The sequence below is a fragment of the Venturia canescens genome, unplaced genomic scaffold (assembly GCF_019457755.1).
Source record: "Venturia canescens isolate UGA unplaced genomic scaffold, ASM1945775v1 PGA_scaffold_15__1_contigs__length_3012046, whole genome shotgun sequence".
Classification (NCBI taxonomy): Eukaryota; Metazoa; Arthropoda; class Insecta; order Hymenoptera; family Ichneumonidae; genus Venturia; species Venturia canescens.
Genome location: NW_025108584.1, coordinates 2,895,001 through 2,902,500, shown reverse-complemented (window position 1 = coordinate 2,902,500; position 7,500 = coordinate 2,895,001).

Below are 7,500 nucleotides of genomic sequence, written 5' to 3'. Positions count from 1 at the left end.
GCGATGATTTCGTCATCGCGTGTAGCGAATGTATTGGGCGTTCGTTGACCCCATGCCCTTGTACAAAAGGGGGTGCGCGTCTGCGTCGCTTGAAATAACGCGCTCTCCCGCAAGTCTCGGAGATCGAGTCCCTTCGATCCGGATTTCGTGAGCCAGCGTGTGCGAATCGCGAATTCATTTTCTCCCTTTGCCGGGGAGAAGTTCAAATCTATTCGCATTCGCCCGCGATACTCTATGAGAATCGAGCACAACCAAATGGCCGTTCCTTGAATTTTTCGAGTCGAGCGTGTGCGGAGATGATGGGAAAAGAGAGAGAGGTGGGGCATGCCCCCCCGGACCGTGTTGTCCGTCGTTGTTTTTTTTTTTCCATTCTCGTGCGCAATTCGCCGCTACTTTGATAAGTGAGCAGACACGCCGCCGCCGAACGGCCGGTCGATCGAGTTCCGGAGCTAATTGTTAGTTTTTAAAGGACAGATACTGACCGGATCGCTCGCGCAACGGGGGCGAGCCCGCATGTAGCGTGTTTTTAAAGAATTGTTCGCACATACGAGAATCGGAAGGTGTCATTTGATGAAAGAAAAACAGCGTGGTTCGAGCACGTGGTTCGGTGGTTGGGTAATCGAACGCGAAATGTTTCCACTTTGATTTTCACTCGTCTCGAACTGATCGCATCGCTCTTCCGCCAATGAAAAATTCATACGGAGAGAGAAATGTGTGTTGTGTATGTTGTTATATAAACATCGTACCAGGCACCCACGGATGTGTTGGAATTCTCATGGTTTTGAATAAAATCGACGACCTCAGAGCAGGCGAGACTACCCGCTGAATTTAAGCATATTACTAAGCGGAGGAAAAGAAACTAACCAGGATTTCCTTAGTAGCTGCGAGCGAACAGGAAATAGCCCAGCACTGAATCCCGCGGCACTGCCGCTGGGAAATGTAGTGTTCGGGAGGATCCACTTATCCCGGGGCGTATGCTCGAGTCCAAGTCCATCTTGAATGGGGCCAATTACCCGTAGAGGGTGCCAGGCCTGTAGCGACCGAGACGCGTTTCGGGAGGATCTCTCCTTAGAGTCGGGTTGCTTGAGAGTGCAGCTCTAAGTGGGTGGTAAACTCCATCTAAGGCTAAATACGACCACGAGACCGATAGCGAACAAGTACCGTGAGGGAAAGTTGAAAAGAACTTTGAAGAGAGAGTTCAAGAGTACGTGAAACCGTTCAGGGGTAAACCTGAGAAACCCAAAAGTTCGAATGGAGAGATTCATCGTCAGCGATCCTGGCAATTGTACGGTTCGCGATGTCAGGGACCTCGGTCCCGCGGCACGCGTCCGTATGATTTTTTTGCCGGGTGTCGTCGTCGTGCACTTCTCCCCTAGTAGGACGTCGCGACCCGTTGGGTGTCGGTCTACGACCCGGGTGGGAGCCTGTCATGTGTTACGCTTCACGGCGTCATGTGGCAGACCCCCGGTTGTCCGACCAGCTGCCCGGCGGTACTCGCACGGTATTGAGTCGCAATTTGAACTGCGTCCGGCCCGCCGCAAGCGAGGCCAGTGTTTCCCGGATGTACGGACTTAGCGCCGTCACCGGGCCTGGCCAGCTGTTGGCCGGCGGTGTCCTGGGACTGGCTCTAAATACCGGTCGGCGACGCTACTGCTTTGGGTACTTTCAGGACCCGTCTTGAAACACGGACCAAGGAGTCTAACATGTGCGCGAGTCATTGGGATCTGTTAAGCCTAAAGGCGCAATGAAAGTGAAGGTAGGCCTTGCGCCAACCGAGGGAGGATGGGCCGCGTCACGATGCGGTTCCGCACTCCCGGGGCGTCTCGTTCTCATTGCGAGAAGAGGCGCACCCAGAGCGTACACGTTGGGACCCGAAAGATGGTGAACTATGCCTGGTCAGGACGAAGTCAGGGGAAACCCTGATGGAGGTCCGTAGCGATTCTGACGTGCAAATCGATCGTCGGAACTGGGTATAGGGGCGAAAGACTAATCGAACCATCTAGTAGCTGGTTCCCTCCGAAGTTTCCCTCAGGATAGCTGGCACTCGCGTGTTCTAAGAACTTATGCGAGTCTCATCTGGTAAAGCGAATGATTAGAGGCCTTGGGGCCGAAACGACCTCAACCTATTCTCAAACTTTAAATGGGTGAGATCTCTGGCTTGCTTGAACTGTGAAGCCATGAGATTTCGGATCAGAGTGCCAAGTGGGCCAATTTTGGTAAGCAGAACTGGCGCTGTGGGATGAACCAAACGCAGAGTTAAGGCGCCTAAGTCGACGCTTATGGGATACCATGAAAGGCGTTGGTTGCTTAGGACAGCAGGACGGTGGCCATGGAAGTCGGAATCCGCTAAGGAGTGTGTAACAACTCACCTGCCGAAGCAACTAGCCCTGAAAATGGATGGCGCTGAAGCGTCGGGCCTATACTCTGCCGTCAGTGGCAAGTGAGGCGGTCGGCTTTGTTCTCAGAGTCACCGTCATGAAGCCCTGACGAGTAGGAGGGTCGCGGCGGTGTGCGCAGAAGGGTCTGGGCGTGAGCCTGCCTGGAGCCGCCGTCGGTGCAGATCTTGGTGGTAGTAGCAAATACTCCAGCGAGGCCCTGGAGGACTGACGTGGAGAAGGGTTTCGTGTGAACAGCCGTTGCACACGAGTCAGTCGATCCTAAGCCCTAGGAGAAATCCTATGTTGATGATGGTGTTGAAGTCATTATGTTTTTTTATTTTATAATAATAACAAGACACACACCCATTGGGCGAAAGGGAATCCGGTTCCTATTCCGGAACCCGGCAGCGGAACCGTATACAATTCGGGCCCTCGTAAGAGAGTTCGTCGGGGTAACCCAAAATGACCTGGAGACGCCGTCGGGAGATCCGGGAAGAGTTTTCTTTTCTGTATAAGCGTTCGAGTTCCCTGGAAACCTCTAGCAGGGAGATAGGGTTTGGAACGCGAAGAGCACCGCAGTTGCGGCGGTGTCCGGATCTTCCCCTCGGACCTTGAAAATCCAGGAGAGGGCCACGTGGAGGTGTCGCGCCGGTTCGTACCCATATCCGCAGCAGGTCTCCAAGGTAAAGAGCCTCTAGTCGATAGACTAATGTAGGTAAGGGAAGTCGGCAAATTGGATCCGTAACTTCGGAATAAGGATTGGCTCTGAGGAGCGGGGCGCGTCGGGCTTGTTAGGGAAGCGGGTTTGGCTAACGTGCCGGGCCTGGGCGAGGTGAAAGCGGGTTGCCTTACGCAAGTATGCGTAGCCTGTTGGATCCGAGCTCGGTCCCGTGCCTTGGCCTCCCGCGGATCTTCCTTGCTGCGAGGCTTCTTTGACGGCTCACGCCGTCTTGGTCGTCCTCTTCGGCCGCCATTCAACGCTCAGCTCAGAACTGGCACGGACTAGGGGAATCCGACTGTCTAATTAAAACAAAGCATTGCGATGGCCCTCGCGGGTGTTGACGCAATGTGATTTCTGCCCAGTGCTCTGAATGTCAACGTGAAGAAATTCAAGCAAGCGCGGGTAAACGGCGGGAGTAACTATGACTCTCTTGCGTATAAGTTGAGAGATGCCGGAGTCCTGTGTCAAGGAGTCATAGTATGTGCATGCTAGGCCCTCTCCGTGGGTTCCGCCATGAGTACCTCTCCTTCGGGATTGGGAAACTAACACTAGCCACTGCTTCAAACGCTTTAAGCGGAATCACTCCGATCTATCATTCAAACCAGATCGTGAACTGGCTTGCCAGTTCTTTTAGGCGTCAGCCTGGAATCAGGAGGGGTATGTCGCCCGTGAGTCATTTTAAATGACTCAAACATATCATGGTAACAACTTGGCTTCGATTAGGAACACGATTGGGTATTGACCTTGGGCCACGCTCTGACTCTGACTCAAGCATATTATGGTAACAACTTGGCACGAAACGGAACTGAATGGGATAGGCCTACGGGCCGAAAAACAAATCAAGGAATCAAAATGGAAGACAATGAAGATCAAGCCTCGGAGGCAGCGGAGCACGGTTCTGCAGAAGCTGTCGTGGACTTGTCCACTAGTGATCACGAGAACCAATATGACGACCAAGGACCGCAAAGGCTAAACGAGTGGGTAATAGGAGTGCCGTTGGTTGGACTCACTGAATGTGAGCCTTGCCGGGTACAGGGTAGAAATGTGGCATACCTTGAGTTAAAGGATCTTTGGGGGCACCTAAGCGATCAACACAGGCAAATAACCGTCTCTTTGAGATGCGACCTGTGCGCGAGGGTGTTCCCGGGGCCCCGAAACTGGTATAGTCACAAGCCACGATGCAGAGGTCCCCAACACAGACCTCGCCTTGCTCATGCGTGCGAAATATGCGATGCGACATTTTCCACCGTCGTTGGTAGATCGCAACACGAACGAAGCGCCCATCCAGAGGCAAGAAACGCAAAGAGACAAGCAGCTCTAACTAAGCAAGGAGTACCCGGCAGAAGGGTGTACGTATGGACTGAGGAGGAGACGGAAACCCTCGAGACGTTGAGCAATTTATACCACGGCACTCCGAACATTAATGTAGTCTTGGCGCCGTTTTTCCCAGGAAAAACCTTAAAACAAATAAGTGACAAGCGCCGAGTCATTGCTCAGGCAGCAGAAAGAGAGGCACGCAGACAAGTGCGAGCGCAAGTAAACGATGTGCTGTCTGAGGTTTCGTCTGAGGATGAAGCAGAAGAAGAGGAGGCACCAGAGCTGATGCCAAATAGGGACGACCGTCCGATCCCGGGCGAAAACAGGGACGAGCAACAAGCTGCAGAGGTAGGGGCTGGACCCGTACCTAACGACTGGGCCGAGGCCCTGAATAGGGCTATTGGAGTCACGGACTCTGAAGACAGCGACGAAATCGCTCAGTGGGAGAAAGAGCTACGCCGACTATGGCGTGACAACAAGGACAATGTCCTGCAGCTTGACGAATATGTTAATCAACATATAATAAAACTAACGAACATTTTAGTTCCTCAAGAGGAACAGACCATCGGCCCTATGGCAGATGCCAGACCAAGTAGAAGCGACGTGCCAAATGATCCTCCAAGGAGGCAAAGGCGAAGAAGACAGGCCCCGGCAAACTCAGCCAGGAGGCGCAGATTCGCGTATGCTCGGTGTCAAGAGCTATACGACGAATGCCCACGAAAATTGGCCGAAATGGCAGTCCAAGGAGATCTCACCTTCGCACACACGAAGCGTGAGCCTCCGAAGACTGAAGACATAAGAAGGCTATATTCTGGCCTATGGAGCACCGAGGGGCCGGTGCTAGCAAGACATGGTCGTTATGACCTTGAAAAAGCGTACGACGTATTCCCGCCAATCACAGAGGAAGAAGTCGTAGCGCGCATTAAGAAGCTTAAGGGCAGCTCTGCAGCGGGCATCGACAACATCAAAAGAGCCCACCTGCAAAAGAAAGGGGTCGCGAGCGCCTTAACGCTATTATTTAACGTTCTGCTACGTGAAGGAATATATCCTGCGGAGTGGAGAAAAAACAGAACGACGCTGATACCCAAAGAGGGTAAGGACCCAAATGAAATAAAGAACTGGCGACCAATAACGATAGGGTCCATGATGGTTAGGACCTTCTCCGCAATAATCGACCAACGATTAAGAGCGTTCATAGAGCAGACACCCCGTCAAAAGGGGTTTACTGCCGACGATGGGTGCAGCATGAACATCCTGCTGCTAAATGAAGCTATAACGCAAATGAAAGGCAAAGGGGGAGTGGTGACGGTGCTGGACGTATCCAAAGCGTTCGACACCTTACCTCACTCTTGCCTTGAACCAGCCTTGAGTAGGAAGAAGGTTCCTAAGGAAATAAGCGCCTACATCATCAAGATGTATGACCGATGTACGACCACCATAAAGGGCCGTAACGGCGCAGTTGACATCGATTTGAAGAGAGGGGTGAAGCAGGGCGACCCCCTGTCCCCGCTATTATTTAATTTAGCAATCGAGGACATAATTGAAAAAGTGGACGGGAGAGAGGGTGGCATTGTTGTTGGCGAGCAGGAAGTATCTGTCCTTGCCTTTGCCGATGACATTGTACTCCTCGCCACAAACGAAAAAGCCGCTAAAAAGCAGCTGGATACTGTCCACCGGGGGTTGAGCAGGCTTGGGATGTCCCTTGCCGCCACAAAATGCTCAGCGTTCCAATACGTGGCCAAATCAAAGACATGGTACGTGAAGGATCCGATGCTTGAGCTCAACAGCACCAGGACACCTCACGTCAACGTAGACGAGACCCTAAAATATCTAGGTGTCAAAATGGGGCCATGGAGGGGGCTGGTGAAAGGGACAGAGGTCCCAACGATCGTACAAACGATCCGGAACGTGAGATGCCTGAAACTGAAGCCTCACCAAAAGATGGAGTTGATCCAGACGTATATTCTGCCAAAGTTTATACACTCACTGGCAAATAATAGACCCTGCAAGGGGACCTTAAAAATGCTGGATCAAATGATACGCCAGGAAGTGGAGGAGATCTTACACCTCGCCCAGTCGACGCCTAAAGCCATGTTCTACACGGCTAAGGCGTGCGGCGGCTTGGGCATCCTTAACTTCGAAAGGGTTATCGAACTGGCGAAAATAAGACTGAGCCTAAAACTAGGCGAGACGAAGGACCCCGTCCTGAAAGAAGTTGACCGAATCGGAAAAGTCAACGAGGAAGCAAGAAAGGCCGCGAGTTCCCTTGGTTTCTTGAGACCAAGGAGCGAAGAAGAATTCCGGCAAATGAAGCAGAAGATCTGCCAAAAAACGGTAGACGAATGGGAAGGCCTAGTCACCCAACACGGGGTCAAAGACTTCAAGAACGATCGACTAGGAAATCAGTGGCTGCGAAACCCTGATCTATTAAAAGGCTCCAGATATCTGGATGCGATTAGACTACGCACCAATACATTCGGTGTGAGAGATGTGCTGGGTCGCACAAACCCGAGATTAGACGCGACTTGTCGACGGTGCCACGTCGGGAGGGAGACGCTAGGCCATGTTTTAGGGCTATGTATCCACACAAAGGCAGCACGCATAAAGAGGCACAACGAAATACGGGACCTCGTTGCCAACAGCGTGTCCAGGAGGCACACCGTGATGATCGAGCCGACAATAAACGAGTTGGGTGAACTTAAGAAACCCGACCTCGTGATCTTAACGGAAGAGGAGGCATTGGTCGCCGACGTCACCGTACGATATGAGAAAGGGACATACCTCCGGGACGCCGCCAAGGAGAAAGAAGACAAGTACCGGTTGACGGCGGAGATGGTGAAGATAACCACCAACAAGATTAGGAGTGAGGTGATACCTATAGTAGTAGGTAGCAGAGGCGCTATTCCGAGGAATACACGCCTAAATTTGAAACGTCTCGGCCTTACGAATGGCGAGATAATAACGATATCAATGATCGCACTGAGATCATCAATTGAAATGGCCTGCAAGTTCCTGGACTACGACAGGGAAGCCAGAGAACGAGGGGACGAACGCCAATAAGATGCCTCGGCGGGTACCAAGGCA